This window comes from Prinia subflava, assembly GCF_021018805.1.
Source record: "Prinia subflava isolate CZ2003 ecotype Zambia chromosome W unlocalized genomic scaffold, Cam_Psub_1.2 scaffold_31_NEW, whole genome shotgun sequence".
NCBI lineage: Eukaryota > Metazoa > Chordata > Aves > Passeriformes > Cisticolidae > Prinia > Prinia subflava.
Genome location: NW_026960608.1, coordinates 986,135 through 1,008,442, shown reverse-complemented (window position 1 = coordinate 1,008,442; position 22,308 = coordinate 986,135). Strand labels below are relative to the sequence as shown.

The 22,308-nt window shown below is 42.6% G+C and overlaps 1 pseudogene; it reads left to right on the top strand.

The window, feature by feature from the left end:
* Positions 1-293: 293 nt before the first annotated feature.
* Positions 294-22,308, top strand: part of LOC134564980 (rapamycin-insensitive companion of mTOR-like) — a 102,458-nt pseudogene continuing 80,443 nt past the window's right edge.

The window sequence follows — 22,308 nt, the reverse complement described above, 5'->3', positions numbered from 1 at the left end:
AAAGCTTGTAAAGCTTGTCTCCCACCGAGAGCATCCATTTTATGTGATGCACACAAGATCACACACTGATTTGCCAGGGTTTATTGCTGAAGGTAACAGGAGAGCTGACGCCCTTGCCGCTCCTGCAGCGATAGCCCCATTGCCTAACATATTCGAACAGGTGAAACTCAGTCATCAGTTTTTCCACCAGAACGCGCCAAGCCTGGTTAGACGTTTCCACCTCACACGTCAACAGGCCAAGGCGATTGTCGGCTCATGTCCATAGTGTCAGTCCCATGCAGTGCCCACACTACATGCCGGAGTCATGGGTCGCCATTGCAAAGTCCATGGGAGAATTGGCTCACCTCGAGTGCTGGGTTGCTAAACAAGCCAACCTAACTTCAAGTGCCCTGAGTGACCTCCTGAAAGAAGAGGGAATCACAAGACAGGTGACCCTCAAAAATCAGGCATCAATTGATTACCTTTTACTCCTCCATGGACATACATGTGAGGAGTTTGAGGGCCTTCGCTGTTTTAATTTGTCATCTAATGCTGAGGACATTAAGAAGACCATTGGCAAGATGAGGGACAGGGTGAGCGAAATCAAAGATGAGACGTCGGACTGGTTTAACGACCTCTTTAAGAACTGGGGGGTCTCGAGTTGGGTTGGATCCATTTTAAAAACCTGTTTGTTAATATTATTTATCATTAAAACTGCCTTAATTGTGATATGTTTGATCAGAAGGATGATTCATAAGTTAATTCCTAGTACCACATCATCCCCAATACCAGCTGTGAACCAAGTTTCCATGGCAACTGTTCTTGAGGAGATAGAAATAGAGGACTTAGAAGAGCCTTGGGAGGACGAATGCCTTCCTGAGGAGCAGTGGCCGACAACCCAGCCATGGTTAGGAGACAGCTGTTCTGAACCTGAACATCTGCCTCCTCCTTCCCAGTTTTGTTCATCTTAATAAACAGAAAAGGGGGAGATGTGGCAGTGTGCAAATTAAGTTTATTAAGTTTATTGTAATAGTTAGTTTTATATACCCTGTTCAGCCTCATGGGCATTCCTTTGTCTCCCTCAGTTGTGTTAATGCATGCACCTGCTGCTGTTATGTAGCAGTCCATTATTTGTCCATCATTTTTCCCGCCGTTGTGAAACTCATCCCAGTTGTCCCTAGTTGGTCCAATTTGATTTTCCCACCTGTGTAACTGCCCCGAATACACTTTCCATTGGTTGCTGTACTTCACCACTCCCTTTCTCCTGTCCGGATAAAATCCCGGGTCGCTGAGTTCTCCCACCGGATTTGGGAGTCAGTGAACAGGTGCAATAAACCCTGTCACTACCTCAACGGTCTCCTTCCTCCCTGCCTCTACCTGCGTCACGTTATCCATCGCTGCTGAGAAGATTCTCTCGGAAACCAAGAACCCCCTACAAGAATCAGCCCAGCCTGTGCTGCTCTCTGGCTGATCTTCCGTCATTGTACACTGTGTCTGGGCTAGCCTGAGGTGCAGAGACGCAGAGGTCTCGAGCGGCACAGTGACAGCCACGCTCATCCTCCCTCTTACTTTTGCACCAGCCAGATCTCTGTACAGAGCTGAATGAATTTTTCCATAATAAGAGACATCTTTTTGCCTGTTAGGGAATGCCAATGTTTGAATATTAAATCTAATAGGGAGTCATGGAGTATCTGTATGCCTTTGTTGGAATATACTCACCCCATATTTTTATTTATAAACAGAAAAAAAAAAACCAGCTGAGAAAAGAGCTACAAGTCACAGAGTCTGACCCAGTATTCTAACACTTCCCACTCCCAAAGCAAACTAAACTACGTGCTATGTGTCCCTGTAACCTTGCGTTAGAAATGGACAAGACACACTCTTTTTCAAGCAGCAAAGAAAGGTACCTTTGTTATTCACAGCCTGATTTTATATAGTTTTCTAAAAGCAACGTGCCTAACTCTGGTAACTAGTTGTTACCCCATTTGATTGGTTAGTTCGTTAGTGGTGTTACATGCTTGCTACTGTTTCTTTCTTTAGAAATGTTTGCATTTCTCTTCCAACAATCCAGGATAGTTTTCACAGGTGCAAAGTAACTGTCACGGTCTTAGAATTCCTTCCCATGAGAATAAGCAGATTTCCAGCTTTACAAGATTCCATTCTCATGAAAGCTTGGCAAGTTCTTACAGATACGGTTGATCAAGTCAGAGTCCAGTCTGTGAGGCCTGTTGTTGGCCATCACAGCTCCCCCTTTTTGTTTTTTGAGTACAAAGGCAGTTTTTATTATCCTCTGCCAGGCCCTTTGGAAACAGGATAACAAACATGGCACAATGAGCAAAACAATTACTGTGGAGGCCCTTGAGCCTATCAGGGGAACTTCCAGGGCAATGTCCTGGAGGAATCTACCATAGGCTTTGAGAATGCCTTATCACTCAGGCTGAGAGAAAAAGGCCTTCTCCATGGTGCTCTGCAGCACTATGTTAATCTACCTCAGTTTTGCTTTTCCCATTGTCCCAATGGCCTTGCCCACCTCTATTGTTCATATGTCCCAGTTCTAGAGGGATTTACTTTCCCTGTTTCCCCAATGGTTTTTGCATCACTGATTGTCTGCCCTCATATTCCCTATTGATTGTTGCCTTTTGCCCTGCCCTTGCACTGCCCTTGTGCCCTCAGACCATTGGCCCCTGACCCCATACTGTGGTGGTTTAGCAGAGGCATGAGTTATTTTTTCCTCAAGAAGTTATAGCATATGTTGACAGCTTGGTTGACCAATTAAAGAGTTAGATACGCCTCTGGTAAAAAACCCCAGGCTTAAAAATCAAAGGGTACCAGGTGACTTACTCTCCCTTCCTTCCAGCTGGCCACTAGGTAATATTGTGGGCAGCAAGGGGCCCCAGTCCAGGCCCCGTGGCCCCCGAGGTTTCTGGGCCTGGACTGGGCTGGGCCTCCCGGAGCTGCTGCCTGCAGGGAGAGGGCAGGCTGTAGCTTGGCAGTGCTGGCAACATTCATGGGGCAGCTGCAGCAGGGGGAAGGGGCCAGCCCTGGCTGGGCTGTGCCCTGGCCCTGGCTGCCAGGGCTGTTAGCCTGGGGGAGGATGGGATCTTTCCCCCTGGGCCCAAGGGAGCAGTTTTGAGTTTAGCTCCACTTCGGATAGGACCAGCGGGTGGGGGAAGGCATTCTATCAGCCATTCCTAAGCATGCTCACCCCCCACCCCTGATCATCAGCACGGCTTTGAAATTCGACACCGTGAGTGCAGCCCAAAGGACACCTAAATAAAGTCATTAACCCCTTTCCCTCCTGGATGGAAGACAGAGTGATTTAAAACATAGAGACAGCATGAGACAGAGTCAGCAAAAGAACTGATAAAGGCTATTGAAGAAGGGATTTGAGGAAGTGGACATTTTTGACTGGACTTCTCTAGTGTAAACCATGGAGAAACTGACTATTTCTTGTAATATATTAATGCTGTTTGGGGGAATACTGGTTCTAGACAAAGCTGTGGATTGATATGATTGAGATTCAATTGGGAATTTTGAACAGAGTAAGCCCTTCGCTTCTGGCGTAAAAGGAGGTCTCAGCCTTTGAGATAGAGGTGATTTTAGAAGGAAAGTGATTTCAGACCCTTCGTTCCTAGAGTTAAAAGGAGGTCTCTATTTCTTTTGAGATAGAAATGATTTTATAGATAGAAAAAGAGAATCTTTGTTTTATACTTGAGGAAGCATTTTTAAATGGTACCCTAAATACGCTGAGAGCCCCATGAGTAGCCAGAAGAAAGGCTACTAATGGGTGGGACTGCACAATCTGCAGAAATTCGGGGCGGTTGCAGATTTGTGACATTGGGAGCCACCAGACTGTTTTTTCTTGTGGCGAATGTCTCTATGGGACTCTAGAGAGACTCCTGTCCCAAACTGATGACAGATTACATTTAAATGGTAAAACTGACTGAAAATCATAGGTTGTATCTATCCATGTTGTTTGTGAGAAGGTAAACAGTTTGTGGGGGAAAGTGTTTTGAAAGCTGTAGCGGTTTGGATTTGGGGGGATCCCTGGGGAGGGTTCCCTGGGGAGGGTTCACTGGGAGGCCCCCCAAGCTCTATGGTAGCTGGTATTTGCATGCAGACAGGCAAGGAGACTAGACGGCTGGTGAGATGCTGATGAGATGAGGTTTTATTTGGAATTTGACCCTGGGAAGGCAACATGGTTACTGAGGGAGAGGGGAAAGGAGGGGAAGAGAGGGAAGGGGAGAGGAGCAGAGCCTCCAGAGGCCTCCAGAGCAAAGAGAGAGAGCCCTTTCCGTTTGCACCCTTATCAGGGAGATTCGAAATTGGCGCGGATAGATTCTCCAGCCAATGGGGTTACAGAGACACGATACTGCAGGGGAGGTTACAGACTTGGGATAAACCATACACCATACACTTTCCAGGGGTGAGCCAGAGCATACCATTTCAATAAAATGCAATTCCACAGAAAGCTTCATTCCCCCCCCTTTTTTTTTCCGTTTTAGTGTGTGTTAGTAAAATCTGTTTACTTCAAGTTAAGCCTGTTTTGCCTTTTCTCCAAATCCTACCTCACAGCAGAGTAAACACTAAAACCATCACACATTCTTAACCCTGGACACTCCACTGAACCCTTGTCTTTTGTCCCTGGATCCCTTCGGCATGTGACTGCAATAAATGCTGCTGGAACTCTATACAGAAGACCCTTCTTGCCTTTCATTCACTGAACTAGCCGTGGGGGGTGTGTGTGTGGATTAAGTGACTGTGTGTCCACCCGAGCGGCTTCCTGAATAGATACTTTTGGGAGGGTTGTGGCATCTCACCATCCACTCCATGCCACTACAAATTATGATGATACAAAATTGACAAGCTCAGTTTGAACGAGTCTCTTTACCCAACTTGATAAACCTAACCCTTCTAGACAGTGATCTACCCCAAACATCTTCCATCACTCTCTCTTCACAACCTTATCCATGAGTAAACTAAAGAAAATCAATAGCAGCACAATTTTGCAGGGCAACATATTGCACACTATCTACATCTATAGCTAAAGCACTCAAAATTAAGGAAGTTTCATTCATCCATTTTGTTGCAAAGCAAGCTAATGTATTTAATTCAGCAAAGACTTTTGTTGCTGCCAAACCGGGTAATAAAAGGGCAGCAAAAATCCGTTCTATGGGATTCCAGAGAACATGGCATTGAGTGGGTGTACCATATCCCCCACAATGCACCAGCTGCAGGCAAAGTGGAGAGGTACAATGAATTGTTAAAAACTACCTTGAAAGCACCGAGTGGGGGGTCTTTCAAAAATTGGGATCAGCATCTAGCAAAGGCCACCTGGTTAGTTAACACCCGAGGCTCTACCAACCGAGCAGGCCTTGCCTGGTCTGAGCCCCTGCATACAGTAGATGGAGACAAAGTCCCAGTGGTGCATGTCAGAGGTTTGTTAGGAAAGATAGTTTGGATCAATTCTGCCTCGAGTACAGAAAAACTCATCTGTGGGGTTGTCCTTGCTCAGGGACCAGGTTTCACATGGTGGATAATGCAGAAAGATGAAACAACATGATGTGTACCTCAAGGAGATCTGATTGCTGGGTGAGAACTATGTGTAAATTACACTGTTTGCTGAATGTCCATGCCATTGTCTGTATATAGCCGTACACTGTGTGTGTGTATATATATATATACACACGTATAATGTATTTTTTTTCCAGTTAGAATTTATATTAATTTTGGTAGTAAGTTGACAATATGGGGATAAGGGGTGGAATGTCCTGAGATGACTTTGTGATGCTTGTATCCCCAATTGTCTGTTCTGTTTATGGTGTATGTTAAGTTCTGTACCTTTAAGACTAAGTTACAGCTGTGTTAATTAACCAGTACAGCCTTGCCCCTGATAAGTAACAGCTATATCCAATAAGGATGAGTGAGATAAAAAAGAGGGTTAGCTGGTAAGCAGAGGATCATCATGGAGGAGCAACCTTGAGGAGCCTGAAGCAGGGACTCATGAAGCAGGATCCTGGAGAGAGAGAATCACTGCTGTGAGATTAGTTCTGAGAGTGAAGGGGGAGAAAGAAGATGCAGGGAGTTTGTTTTTAAAACAGCATTCACTCCTCTGCATTCCTGCTCCTGGACTGTGCTTGTCTAAGGCACGGACAAGCAGAGACCTGTTCTAGACTCAAAAACCCAGAGAGAAAAGCAGATCTTGCACCTGTGCCCTCCAGGGCCCAGGATGGCATTTTTCCAGCTCTGGAGGAAATGATAAGAGACTGAGCGAGCTGAGCTACCCACAGCATGGACTTTCCGAATTTACCATCTCACTTCAGAACAACAAAAGGTTTTATTGTTTCATATTATTCATTTTTATGCTTGTGGGCACTTTGTCTGTTAAGTAAATAATTTTTCCACTTTTCTCCAAGGAAGATCTTTTCCCGGACCAGTTGAAGGGGGGAGGGCATTTGGGTTTGCTTCCCAGAGGGACCCCATTCAGAGGTTCTCTCACAAATTTGCCCTAAACCAGGACACTGTCTTGCCTTCCAACAATTGAAGCAGCCGTTGTGCCAGAGCAGCAGTAGATTTTCCATCCCATCTCCTCATGTCTTCCCCAGAATCACACAGGTGGGGCCACAGCTCAGCTCATAGGGTGCCCCTTCTCTCCCTATCTGGGGGACATCTGCATTGCATTTGGTACCAGAACCTCTGATCTGTAATGTGTTGCCATGAGATTCTCCTAGCTAGCTGAGCGTTTCATATTAAGTAGAAGTTTGTACCTTCTCACGCTCTTTTCATGTAAACACCAGCGATGTTCCATAAACATAACCATTGTTTTCACATTCCATGCTGGGACAAACAAGACTGTGTGACAGTCCCCTTGACCAATGTGGTAGGGAGGTGGGACTGTTAACAGTCCAATCCATGGTCATCTTGCTAGAAGTATATAATAGGAAGAATAAACAAAGGGCAGGTTCTTCTGCCCTGCTGCTCTCATGAACTCAGAACTCTGTCTCCAAGTGTCCTTCTGGCTAGGCTCGCGGCGATAGTAATGCAAAGACCTGGAGAAAGCCCTCCTTCATCTCTCTAATCTCCTCTCTGATTGTATTGTGATTCTCCTCTGTCTTGTCTTCTGATTTCTGCAGATATGTTTCCAAAGCTGCAATTCTTGCATGTGTTGGGCTGTGCACGGCATCTGCATATGCTCGGAGTTTCTGCGCTGTATCAACCAGTCTCCTTCCTGTCATCCTGCTTCATTATTGCTAAAGCAGAAGAGTATTCCTGTGGCCCAAGTCGTACAAGTTTTCGCCCCATCACAGATGTACATGGTACTAAGTCTGGGTTCGTAGTGTTTAGGTCATCTGAGAAGACAATCTCTGCTACTGCCATTTCTCTCAAGCGTTACATCCCTTGTTCTATAGTCTTCCACTAGGTTTGCTACATATAGAGATTGTCTGCTCACAGATATCTTTGTGCCACACTTCCCAGGACCTGTACCTAGAGACTGTGAGGATTAGCCCCTCTCATCATTCCTTGGTTGATAACTGGATCATGTGACAGAGATCCCAAATGCCTTGCTTCAGTTCCATCCAGAATTGTAGCCTCGCCTGCAGCATCCCAAAGATGGACTAACCAACTAATTATAGATTCATCAGGTCATCGAGTGTAATCCTTTCTTAGGCCACCAAGGTCCTTCAGGAAAAGGACTCAGTAGTGGTTCCTGATCTTTTACCAGTTGCTTTGGCTTCTGATTTTATGTCAGGAGACATTGAGGCTCCTTCTCCTGCATCATCATCTGCTGCTGCTTGATCAGTCTTGTCTGAGCACTTTACACTTCTCATGCTAGTAGCAACAGCCATTGGTTGAGACTCACTGTCTGGTTTAGCTGCAGTCTTAGGCTCACTGTCTAATTTAGCTACTGGCTTAGCTAAAACCTTAGTAGCTGAGGTGTTGGCTGCAGCCTGAGTGACTGGGGTAGCTGCTGATTTATCTCCCTGCCCCCCTGCCTCTTATCTGCTGCCCTACAGTATCTAGCAGGGTGCAATAAGCATGTGCCAGGGCCCAGCTTATTGCAGTGAGCTTTTTCTCCTTAGAGTCATCATGGCATTTCTCTTTCAGGTATTTCCTCACCTCAGCTGGGTTATGTATTTGTTCATGTGGAAGGTCCCACACTATAGGGACAGAAAATTCCTTCAGGGTTCGGCCCATATCCTCCCATTCTGCACATCACTCAGGATTCTCCATGCCTGGGTCTACCTCTGGGTCAGGGGGTCTCATCCGCTCCTCTGGAAATCTCAGTTCTCATTCTAGAGAAGCTGCAGACTGTATAGAGGAGACTTACTAGATGAAATACCAGGAAGGTGGTCTCTTTAACATTCAGGGGAAGCTGAACATTCTCCAAAAGTGATGTAACAGATTAAAAGAGAAGGAAAGGAAAGGCTGAAAAGCCTCACCCCCTACTCCTCCTCTAACAAACTGGATGCAATTACCAATAAATCCCCAAAACATGCTGAGGAACTAGGACACAGGGTAGGACGAAGAAACCATAAACCAAACATACCTGGCTTAAACTCCAGTACCTTTATAAACTTTCTGTAATTCATTATTACTGAGCCCAGCACAATAGCTATTTTAATCTGTGCCCCTCTACTATAAAAACTATGTGTTAGGGACAATACTGGACCTATTTCTGGATAAGAAAATATACCTAGAGACCAGAAAGGTATTAAAACCTCAAAAAAGCCTAGGGAACAGAAACACAGGAAGGCCTCCACCCCAAGAGACATTATGAATTCAAGCAGCAACATGACTACTGACTGCTTTATCCCAGTACAGAGGAAGTACAACCAAAATGCAAACAGTACAAGTTTTTTCCACTTTCTCAAGCCACGTTTTGGACACCAATACATGTATATGTCCTGGTTTAGGGCAAATTTGGGAGAAAACCTCCAAATGGGGTCCCTCCAGAATAGCAAATTCAAGTGGCCCCTCCCCCAACTAGTTCAGGAAAAGATTTCCTTGGAGAAAAGTGGAGAAAACTATTTATTTAACAATGAAAGTATCCACAAGCACAAAAAAAAAAAAAACAAACCAAAAAAACAAAAAACAGTTAAACCTCTCACTGTTCGAAGAAATGGCAAACCCAGAAAGCCCTTGTCGTAGAGTGTAGCTCGGCTCGCTCAGTCTCTTATCAGTCTTTCCGGTGCTAGAAAATGCTGTCCTGGGCCCCGGTGGGCCAGAGGTGTGAGCTCCCGGTGCTCTTCTGGGTTTTCAGTCCAGAGCAGGTTCGAACAGTACCAAGAAAAAGAAAAAAAACCCAGTCCACAGAAGTTCTCTCCCTCAGATAGCTAAAAACTAACTAAAAACAAAGGAGATCTCTGTCCCGCTGTCTGTTGTGGCAGTGTGGATTTAAGTTTACTTAAAGTTTATAGAATTCTGTTTGTAGAATGGTTTGTTCTCTGTACCCCATTGTTCTTCCCAGTTGGTATGCTCCTGAAATCTCCCTAGTTATGTAACCGTCAGTTATCTGTCAATTCTATGTGAATCCTCTCCCCAAGTTCACCGATTGGTTTCTGTAGTGTCACCCCATGTTCTTACCACCTCTTTGGTTGAAGCCCATTGGTTGTAACCTCCTTATCACGCCCCACGTCACTGCTGTATAAAACATCATGTCGCAAGAGTCTAGGGGGCGCGGTATGAGGATTCAGCAGGTGGTAAGGAGGTCCCCTGTGACCCCCAAATAAACTTTCTGTTAGTTTACTCGACTGGCTCCTCCCATCCTTTCTCTCCGTCGTTGTCAGCGCTTCTCCACCACCTCACACAGCCTCTCAGGAGACAAGAACTCACAGGGATCAGCCGGCTTGCATGACTTGCCTGGCTGTACCTTTTAGCTTGCCGCGGAGCTTGAGCTAGCCTGGGCAGGCAGAGAGACTGAGTTCTCTAAAGGCACCGCGACAGTCTGTCTGTGCTTCAGACAACACAGTCCACGAGCAGAATGTGGAGGAGAGAGTGCAGTTTTTGAAAACAAACTCGGCGCTTCTCTTGCTCCTTGCTTCACTCTCAGAACTAGTCCTAAAGGTACAGAACACAATATACAACACAAACAGAACAAAAGACTGGGGATACAAGCATCATAAAGTCACTCCAGGACAGTAATTTTGTAAAGTGCTTTGCAATGGTGTGCTATTTTCAAAACACTAGTCAAAGTATTCTTGTTGTACAGGAATAATAATATTAGAAGGATCTTTGGCATTCAGCTTCAAGCACCTTTGACTGCACTTAATAAGTAATTGTGCCATCACTTAAAAAATAGTGGATACTGTCTTGTTAGGTTGATGGGGCAAAAAGACCCATTCCAAAATGTGTACTGGGTCAGACCACTGAGCATTCTATTGACCAATAATACCTGTAGGATGTAAATTAACAATAATAACAAATATTGTAATAGAAATTTCAGGGCACAGTCGATGAACTTGTCTGTTTGTCATAGCCTACTCTACTGTCTCAAGTGCGGCTTTCGCTTCTGGAGTTAATTTTCTTGCAGAAGTTAACTCAGGGTCACTTTTAAGAATGTTAAACGAGGGTGATAATTGTGGAGTGGTTAAACCTAAATAGGGTTGTATCCAGCTGATGATCCCGAGAAGTTTTTGTGCATCATTTAATGTCTGGATTTTAGTTGAGAACTGAATTTCTTGCAGCTGTATTGTTTGGTCTAGGATTTTTACTCCTAGGTATTTCCATGAAGCTTGCGGCTTCACCATTTCTGGTGCGATTTGTAGTCCAAATTCTTGCAATGCCTGTATTAATTTTGGCTGAATTTGTATAATGCCATCTTTGGTTCGTGTTGCTATCAAGATATCATCCATATAATGATAGCAATAAGCTCCAGGAATTTTTTTCTTATAGCTGACAATGCCTGTGCAACATACCATTGACAGATTGTTGGACTGTTTTCCATACCTTGCAGCACCACCTTCTAGTGGTATTGTTCGGCTGGTGCTGCATGATTGACAGAAGACACTGTAAATGCAAACTTTGGAGTATCATAAGGATGTAAAGGAATGGTAAAGAAACAATCTTTTAAATCAACAACCAAAATATCCCAAATGGCTGGTATCATAGTTGGGGATGGCATTCCAATCTGTAAAGCACCAATACTTTCCATAACTGTCATGATCCAATAGACAGTCGTGATGGTTTGTTTTGATTTCAAAGTGCAAAAAGAGGCAAAGAGAACTTAGTTCAAGTAAAATCAATGTATCTTTATTGATACCCACGATATGCGACAGAGGAACAGGGAAAGAAAGAGAGAGAAAGAGAGAGAGAAAAAAGGAGGGGTATAGCTACCAACGGCCAATGTGAGTCCTCGGTATGTGGAGCCAATAGACCATCTTCACAGTCCTCGTGGCGCGCCAATAGATCTGTCTTCTCCATCGGGGAGGCCTCAGAGTCTCTCTTTCTCGGGGTGCTTATTATAGTCCTTTTTCGAGGTGAAAGGCAACAGGCCAGGAAGGGGGGGAGACCTCGTGAGTGTTGCAGGTTTTCTCTCACAATGAAGGAGCAGGGCAGGCTGGACTCGGTGGTTCAGCACAGTCAGTCCAGAGCAAACACAGCTCCACAAACATGGCTCAGATACCGTGACAGTCCCATTGTTTCTGCACAGATTTCTGAGGGGACGTCTTGGTCCAGTGAATGCACCTGCCGGGAGAAACCTGGGTCCCACCTTGGTCAGGCCAGAACTCCTGTGTTGTGGTTTAGGGTCCTTGGGGTCTCAGCCTCTGTCAGTCGTGAGGCACATGAGGGATCTTCAGACTGACTCTTACAATAACTGCATTAATTTTTCTTACGTCATGGAGTAACCTCCATTTACCTGATTTCTTTTTAGTTACAAACACAGGAGTGTTCCCCAGACTTGTTGATGCCTCAATATGTCCTTGATCTAATTGTTCCTGAGCCAAGAATTTAAGGGAGTTAATTTTTTTTTTCAAGAGGCCACTGGTCTACCCACATGGGCCATTCAGTTAGCCACTTTAAGGCAAGTGTAGGATGATTTACGCCCTTCAGCATAGTGACCCCCATTAAAAATCGGTTCCCAGCCAGACTCCCCATTCTGACAAGACATCCCTTCCCCATAGGTTGAGGGGTGCAACAGTGACATAGGGATAGATTGTGGCTGTCTGTCCTCCTGGATTTTTTAACTAACACAAGTTTACTGCTTAAATAGCTTTGTGTGGAACCTCTGAGGCTGGCAATGATAGGTCCTACAGCTGTGATGGCCTACGAGTGAAGCCACGTGTCAGCAGATATGATAGTCATGTACTCTAGTATCTATCATCCCACTTACCTTGATTTGGGACGGATTTGCTTGAGGCATGATAAGAGTACAAACCATGTTTGGCCTTCCATCAGACACGACCTGAGTCCAGTATACTTGAGGTTCTCCTGTTGATCCTAAGCCTCAGTTTCCTCCAGGCTCTGAATCTGTTTTGGGGACACAAGACTTAAAAGGTACAAGTTGAGCAATGCGGGTTTTAGCTGGAATGGTTAAAGGAGGAGTAGGTGTTGATACCATAGCACTTATCTGTCCAATATAGTGTGCATCTATAAGTCCAGGGTGAACAAAAATGCCTTGTAATGTGGTACTTGATTGTCCTAATAGTAATGCACTTAATCCTTTCCCTATAGGCCCATAAGCCTCAAGAGAACTTTATGTACCTTCAGTGAATTTATAGTGACTGAGTCATGGGTGGAAACATCCATTTCAGCTGCCCCTCTTGTACTCCCTATGAGTCAATTGCATAGGCCTGCATTGGGGGACGTGAAAGTACTCAGTGTTTGAGCGCTTCCCTTTTGCACTTTTGTTTCAGTTTCCCTGTTCACTAAGAAATTGCCCGTTAGCATGGAATTTAGATTTACGTTGCTTGGCAGAATGACCAGGTCTTCCACATCGGTTGCAGTTTTCCACCATAGACACAGATCTCTGTTACTGGTATGTCCCCAATGAATTTGGCTTAGAGGGACAATTTGCTCTTATATGATCTGGCTGTCCAAAACTATGGCATCGGTGAGTTAATTTTAGTGCAGCTGCAAAGAAATTAGCTAACAAAGCCATTTTATAAGAATCAGTCCCCACTTTAGCACATGCATCAATCATTTCATCTAAAGAAGAGTTTTCTTTGGGCATCATGTCAATAATTTTTCTGCAATCTTCATTGGCATTATCTCTTGCTAGTTGAAGTATTAGTTTTGCTTTTGCATCATTATTTACTATTTGTCTTTCCATTACATCTTGCAGTCGCTCTATGAATTGCATATAGGGTTCTTTAGGACCCTGTTTGACAATAGCATACCTCTGAGATGGTGTGGACATGTGACCAACTCTCATTATTGCTTGTATTCCTAATTCTCTTACTTGTGCCAATATTAAAGGATGTAATAATGCTTGTAGCTGTGGCTTTTCCATGGGAGGCAAATCCAGTGCCACATCGTGGATCATCTTGTGACAGACTAAAATTGACTAAGGATCTTTCCTCTGATGTCCTTTGCCAGATAGATTCAAACATCATATACTGAACTGTAGTACAAAGTAGTTTTGCTACTTGCTTTATATCAAAAGGTGTCATCTCCTCCGCAGCTAAGAATCTTAGAGTATTCTTTACAGCGGGGATGCAAGCCCATATTTTGCAGCTAATTGGTGCAGCTCAGAAAGCACTTGCCACTTAAGAGACATGCGTGTCAGGCGCAATCCCATTATTCCATATTACTGGAAACGCTCCAGTTGTATTATTCATTGACTCTATGCCACCTGCAGACATGGGCACAGAGATTTGCTCTGCGCATTCAAAGTCTCCACTAGCTACAGCCATTAGTTTCATGTGGTTCCAAAAGCTCATTGGATCATATGCAGAAATAGTGACTGATATTGGTTGTATAGTAAAGACATCTTTCTGAGAATCAGCAGGAGGGTGGCAGCTAGAACCTCCTTTGTTCAGGTCTTTTAAATTGATTACAAGATGAGGTTCTCTCTGTCTGTTTAGTCCTGAATGGGGAACAGGCATATCAAATAACTGCAGAGCTGGTACCATAAGCTTATCCTTATCATTCCAGTTATCCATAGGCAAAGGGGGATAAACCCAGCTTGTGGAAAAAGGATGTGCAGGAGGAAATGCAGGCGGTTCTGCTCATCCTGTGTGCTGCACGTGTGCAGGCAGCACAGCTGATTCTGCACCATGTGTGCATGGCTGGCACACCTGGCTTGGAACAGTGTACATGCACAGCTGGCTCAGTGCATGGTGCATGCACAGGCAACTCTACACAGGGCAGTTACAGGTTTGCCTCTTTGCCCCCTCTCTTTTTTGAGCTTGGAGCCGTGTCTCCCCCCCTAATTTATTCTCTGGCATTTGGTACGTGGGGAGTTTCTGTCGCTGCATCCTTTTCTGCCACTGCATCCCTTTCTGCCTTTTGCATTTTTAAAGTGTCCAAGACCAATCTCCATGTACTTATGATATTTTTTGCCATTTCATCACTCCGGAACGCAGACTCAATAATCAACTTTCCCGCCCACTCCCAGTTAGCTATATTACACTCGTCTGTCGAATCGGGGGCCAGCCCTCAATTTTTACACCATAATAACAAAGTTTTTAGCATATACTTATAAATTTTTTTCCCTCTTTTTCCCAGCATACTGATCCACATGTTTACTGTAGCCTTCTCTTCAGTGGAGATCGGTGTTCCCATTTCTCCTCGTGTCTCACCTCTTTAAAATTATAGTTCAGACTTTCTTCCCACAACCGTGCCTTTCTTTGTGTGCGGCCTCCAGGTGTGTCTTTCCTTTTTGCGTATCTTTCATGGCATGTGCTCTTCTGCCCATGTGCCATTCAAGCATGTGCCTTTCTGCTTCACGTTTGTGTGTGGTTTGAAACTGCTTGCTCACTGGGTGCACGCGGTCCTGGGAGTCTGTCTTCACTGCTGTGTGTCCCATAAAAAGCCAGCTTGGTCTGTCTCGTGTTGATCATGTCAGTCATCACCAGATGTCGCTGTAACCTCACATTAGAAATGGACAAGACACTCTTTTTCAAGCAGCAAAGAAAGGTACCTTTGTTATTCACAGCCTGATTTTATATAGTTTTCTAAAAGCAACGTGCCTAACTCTGGTAACTAGTTGTTACCCCCATTTGATTGGTTAGTTCGTTAGTGGTGTTACATGCTTGCTACTGTTTCTTTCTTTAGAAATGTTTACATTTCTCTTCCAACAATCCAGGATAGTTTTCACAGGTGCAAAGTAACTGTCACGGTCTTAGAATTCCTTCCCATGAGAATAAGCAGATTTCCAGCTTTACAAGATTCCATTCTCATGAAAGCTTGGCAAGTTCTTACAGATACGGTTGATCAAGTCAGAGTCCAGTCTGTGAGGCCTGTTGTCAGCCAACACACTATATCTCCAGCACGCAGAATTGCAAGCAATAGACTATAAAGAAAGTGAAATAGTGTGCTCGCAAAAGCCTCCTGCTCTAGGATTCAAACCACTGTCCCCCAACTTGTTAACTGTGAAAAATGTAGAATTTTAATTCATGTTCTTATAGTTAAGTGATATATCGATAAAACTGTATATATATGTGTGTTGTATGAAAGTATAAGTTTCAGGATACCTTGTAACATTTTGTTAAACCAAATTATGAAAAGGCAGGCACCACCCCAGAAGCTCACATTCAGAAATAGACAAAAGGTTTACAGGAAAACCGGCAGTCTCCTCAATCACCGGGAGGAGACCCATCAAGATAAGGCGGCAGGGCCATCAACACCACCAGCCAACACCCTCACCGAGCATCAAGCATCATCATCCATATCTCGGACCATTAATCAGCCAGGAAATCTGCTGAAACCAGAAATTAACACCTTACTGGAGACAGGGGACTCTTTTCAGCTGAGCCGGAGACACCCATGAATTTGAATAGCTAGCTTGGACACAAAGGGAGAAAATGAGGAAATACTGCCAAGGGCAGAATAAAGTGTATAAAAACCAAGCCCCGAACCGGGCAAATTTGTGAACCTAGGGGGAGACAGCAGACGGCCAGGTTCTGTGTCTCAGGGTTCACCCTTGGCATTTTCCCGGGTAAAAATTGTCAAGTATCTCTGCTGTTGGTAGGTTTACCGAAATTCTGTAATTCGATCTTTTGTTAATAAACCAAATTATTATTTTAATTGGAATATTGTATTGGCATTTATAACATTAACCACCAGCACCTACCCTCTAGGTCACAGGCTATGCTACACAGCTGAAGCCTTCAGGCAGTGTTAACAGTAAAGCATCCTCCTCCCCCCCAGCCCCCGTATGGGAATGGAAATCGAACAAATGACTAACAGTTCCTACCCTGCTATGGGCTCCCTTGGCCAATTCCCACCCCACCAGAACCACTAGAGATATCTAGATAAAGAACCCACAAATGCTAGCAATAAAATATCATCTTTTTATCATACCTTCCTTCCATGCCAGATCTTTTTGGAACTTCTGCAATTTTGCAGTTCTCAGACCACCTCAAAGCCCTCATTGTAAAATGCTGGCAGAGTGGGGGATGGGGCGGGGTGGATCCTGATCTGAGAAACTGTGTCGAGAAGTCCCTTCAGTCCCGGCAGTATTTGCCAGAAACTGATGACTTTTTCTCTGGTCCTAGAATTATGAGCCATAAACAGGGTGATAAAAAGGGGTTACCTGTCACCATGAGATTTCCTAGTTTTCTGAGTGTTCATATTACAGTAGAAGTTCTCACTTTCTCATGCTCTTTCATGTAAACAGGAGATTGTGTTTTGTAAATATTACCATTGTTTTCACATTCTTCTCCAAAGAGAAGAGAGGTTGTCTCAGTCCTTTTGACCAATGTGGTTGAGAGGTGGGGATTCCACTCTCCAATCCACGGTCACCTTTCTTAAAGTATATAAGAGGATGTAATAAACAAAGGGCAGATTTTCTCTGCCCTGCTCTCTCTCTCTAAAGTTCCAAGCATCCGTGTGGTCATTTCAGCGTGGCAAACAGCGACAGATACCTTTATATAAGGATCCTTAGGTGCACAATTCATCTGGTGGAAAATGCCAAAGATGCACACCCCGCATAACACTTATACAAGTTTTATAGATTATGCAAATTAGCATATCTGACATGAGTCCCCAATTAGAAGCACACTCAGTGAAGTCACCCCCAGTTCTTGTACCTTATAGATATTCCCCCTCAGATGAGGATTGAACTTTGCTTATAAAAATTATGTCTTAAAGAGCTGGGCTCAACTTTGATTTCCAAGGAGAACCAAGACAGGATAGCGGTTTTGGAATGTTTTGTCTTTCTGCCTAAGAAAATACTGAAGCTGAGCTACAGTAATGGACTACAGAGCTAAAATATATGTGTAAAGAATACAGAGAATATATAAAAGAAAAAGGCAAAAATCAACCCGGTGAACAGTGGCGAACAGTACTTCTGTAGTTGTCGTTTGCCACCTGTCCTTGCTTCTAGTGCCTTCACATCTCCCTTTCCTGCCTGAGTTATAGAAGATTCCTGCTCAGCCAAGCTAGCCTTCTGCCCTGCTTGTTTGACTTCCAACACTTTGGAACTGCCTGCTCCTGTGCTTTTAAGAGGTGGCTCTTAAAAAGTGACCAGCATTCATGGACCCCAATACCTTCAGAAGCAGATTCCCAGGGGACCTTTCTAACAGCACAAAGTCTGCTTTCCCCATCTATAGGGTTGAAGCTTTGCTGGCAGTTTTTCTTCTATTGCTAATGATTTGAAACTCAACTACTTTGTGGTCACTGTGACCAAGACAGTGACCAATCACCACTTTGCTCATGAGTTCCTTTCTGTTTGGAAGCAAGGTGTCCACTGTATGATATTCCCAGTTGATGTCTGACAAGTTAAAGTTACCCGTAACAATAAGCACAGCTGATCTTGAGATATTCCTGGATTCCTTGTAGAATAATTCATCAGTGTCACTGTCCTGGCTGGGTGGTTTATAATACACTCCCACAACAACATACACTTTATTTGTTTTCAACCATTTCATCACCAACTGTAAGAACCATACAATCCAATCCCTCCCTGACACAATGACAGCTCCTCCTCCCCTTCCTTCCCTGCCCTGCATAGTCTTCCTGGAAAACTTGTAACCATCCATCATGGCACTACTGTGTTTGTCTTGCTCAGGTTGCTTTAGCTTACTCCATGCCAAAGTCAACCAACCAAAACCAATCTGCTTCAAGAGCAGAACTTCAATTATTTTGGTATAGAGATGATACTACTTTCATATACTGAAGGAGTATCTCCGAGACGGTAGAGTCAGCGACAAAGTATCTCTATAAGCAAAGTAGCAGGGGTAGCACGTGGTTTATTGTGAGGGCCTTGCTTGTAGCTGCTGGGCACAGCTAGAGCAGGCCAGGAGAGCAGGAACAGAGGAACCGAGGGGGAAAGAGGGGGGAAAGAGAAGAGGGAAAAGAGAGGGGGAAAGGGCAGGGGAAAAGAGGGGATAAGAGGAAAGAGAGGAAGGCAAAAGAGAGGACGGGATGAGAGGGAGGTTCTGAATACCATACATTAAATATCTTTCCAGGTTGAATAGTCTGTGCTGGATCAACCAATCTAATACAAGATAACAACATTTACATACAGCCAATAGAAATGTCCCATTACCTAAGGCAAGCAGAAGGGTATTGTTTAATCAAGGGAGCTGGCCCTCAGCTTAGCACATCGTTGTTCACAAGCTGATGGCCCTGTACTCTACACCCTAAATCTCAAAGCATGCTTTCATTTCTATCTCGCTTGCTGAACTCAGACTCCCAGAATCTAAACCACCATATTTGCAAGGTCTTTCTACTTCATCCTTCCCAACAATATACACTGCAGTACTACCTTGCAGCCTGCTGAGAAACTGTTAGGCACATGAAATGATAGGATTTACCTTTCTTGCAAAACAGTTCTACATTTTCATGGCCTTTCTTGATGACAAGAAGCATATGCAGCAGAAAACTTTTTAATCAGTTTTCTTGTGGTTTGATTGTTTTAAAATCATTTTTTCCCCAAATGAACTACTTTATAAGAGACCGTAATATTGTGAAATACAACTTTTTCTTACAAAAAAGTGAATATGATTTATGAGATATTGTCTACACCTTCAGACTATAGACTCATATGAGTGGTGCAAGATTGGCCTGTCCTTGATGCTCAAAAAAACAAGACCACAATCTTGAGGTATAGGATTGCTTATCACTACATTCACTTAAAACAGCTCAGCTCAGCTGCATGGTTCACAACCACAACAATTCTGTTCTTTAGTGTCTTCAGTGATTTTATTTGTTCTTTAATAAACTGGTGGGATTTTTTGAGTGTTCAGTCAACTGTACAGTTTAAATAAACTATTGTGCATTAACGTCTATTTTTCGTGGCTTCTGGAATATATTTGAATGGAAGTGATTAGATACACTAAAGTTTGAGTATGCTGCCAAGCATAGACATATTTTAGTTTTGTAAAGAGATGATTCACTAGTCTGAGATGACTGTTTATCAAAATATTGAACAAATATTTGTGCTCTTATTCAATTTTACAGAATTGAAGTAATTTCTTTATCTTCATTATTCTTTAGTTTTCAAAAGTATTTGCACAACTACTCAAATTGTTTCCCAAAGCCCAAATGTTTCCCAAAATAAAAACAATTAAATGTCCCATAACTTATGGAGTTGTGTTTATTTATCAGATAATTTTTTTAACAAAATCATTGGTAGCTCAAAGTACTGAACTAACATCATTAGCTTAGTGTTTCTTATTTTAAGGTTTTTAGTACTTTTATACATGTGACATAAGAATATCTGATGCTTTATGTGCTTTTGCATTTTACAGCTTTAAAACCTATCAATGCAAAAAATAAAAATGAGAAGGCCTTGAAAGAAGACTGAGTTGTAATACTATCTTAAGTTTTTTTCAATTCTATTTCAGATGGATTAATTAGATCAGATATTCACCATGGTATGTGTAATTTTTGCAACACTGATGTTATGCCAAAGGTAGTTTTGCTACCATGCATTTGTGAGTCCTGTGAAAAGTGATAGATTCGTCAAATGTTGATCCTAAAGAGATGGCTGAAAATGTTGTAATAAGTTATTCTAACTGGTCTTCTGTTATTTCTTAGGCAAACACAATCTTTCTGCATTCTCACAGCCATCATCTGCACTGCTTACCAACACTAATGAATATGGCAGCATCTTTTGACATCATGAAAGAGAAAAGACTAAGAATTCTGAGTTATACTTGAAAATGAAAGTATGTGCATGTCCTTTTCCCCCTGCAGTAGAACAAAAACCTATGAGTTTTTGTGATGACTGAAACCACTGCTGTCTTTAAAAGAAAAATAGAATATAGAAATGCTCTGTGACACTTCTTGGTGAAAAGTTTTTAGTGTATGATTCCAAAAGTGTGATCCATTTACAGTAACAATTTAGAAATAAGGAAATTTGAAAACAAAGTTTTGATAGTAGATTTTGGAACACTTTTGCATAGATTGCAAGATTTTTCTTGTACAGAATTTTTATTAAATGAACTCTAAGGCACTGTCCGATGTGCTCTGTGTGTTTGGCCTCTCCATTGTTTCACAATTCTTTTTTGGCATTTAGATACAATTAAGCTTTCCAAACTAAAAAAAACTGCACCATTTTTTGTCTTTTGATGTTTATCTGTAGCTAATGAAATATTTATGCACCAAATCAGTGTGAAAAAGAGCAAAAACTGTAATATTGGCATGTGGCTGTTTTTTTAAACCCTTTTTTCTTCAGAAGAAAATTATCATTGTAACAATAGTAATTACATTAAAACTTGAATATGAGCAGATATTTTAAACAATACCGTGCAGTATTCTGCAGTGGCATGTTGAGTAGCATTAGGAATTATTTAGCACTCGTAATCAAATAAAGTATATTTAGACATCTGACTCGAAGCAAATTTTTATAAAAACTTTCTATTCCTCTTTGAATGAGAAATAAATGAATTTTGAAATTTTGAAAATCTGTGGGCATTTTTATTTTGTTTTCCTTATATTTTAGAATTTTTCTGCACCTCTACAATACCTGCAATTTAACCTCAGAAGTCCTCTGTCATAAAACACCATCTCCTGGGTACTTCACACAATTTAAAACTCCTGAGGAAATAAGTCAAATAACTTGACAGATTACAGTGTCTTTAAATGTGTTTCTGTAACACAGTGGTCTTACTCGCATTTCTTTGTAGAAGACCATTTAAGCTGAGCTTGTTGTGGGGTTTTTTAATAGTAAATGAGAGGAAATGTTTTTGTTAATTATTCTTGCCATTCCTGATCTGGTTTGTTGGGTCAGTATTATGATAAATGCAACATTACTTTGTATTTTGTCTTTCATTGTGATGCCAATGATAAAGAATCTTTTCGAACTGTTACTGTGAAGTGATAAATATTGCTTGTAGACTGCTTCCCAAAAACTTAAAGCTCTTTTGCTTTTTAGTTTTGAAGGTTTTTTATATGTCACTAAAAGATTTTGATATGTGAAAACACAGTTAATCTTTGAAAAAAACAATATCCAAAACTCTTTCACAGGGTATTTCACTTGATCAAAGCGCTGGGAGAAGAGAAAGGATGAAGAGCAGGAAGAGATGTTTGTGGATTACTTGGAGTTTTTGTGCTTTTTTGCATTTGTGGACATACCTGATAGAGTAGTAAGAAGTCCTGGTTTGTTGTCAGGTAGTAATTTTGTAGGTGTTGTATTTGTTATATTTGGGGATCCTGGTTTTGGTAAATGCTCTGCATAGTTTCATACTCTAAAAAACTGTAAACCCTGTAACAGATTAAATATATGCAATTTAAGTAGGTGATCAAATTCACTGATATTTCTTTGAAGAGAATACAAAAAAAATCACTCTCCTACCCTATGAGAATTTTTGTTGATGGGGAAGAAAGGGACACATACCTCCTTGTTATTAGACTTCCTTATTTCATTTGCTCAGCAAAACTTTTTTTCTCCTACCATTATTTTACAATTAATTGTTTCTGCACATGTCAAAAGTAATTTTTATTACTTCCTATCATTTCCTGGAAAGTTTCTTACATACAGTTGCTGAGCTGCTTGGATATAAAAAGCAGGAAATATATTACTGATACTCCTGCCACAATATTTTATCAAACTTTCATAGAATCATAAAATGGCCTAGGTTGGCAGGGGCACCTTCCACTAGACCAGGTTGCTCCAAGCCCTGTCCAATCTGGCCTTGGACACTTTCAGGGATGAGGCAGCCACAGCTTCTCTGGGCAGCCTGTTCCAGTGCCTCACCACCCTCACAGGGAAGAATTTTT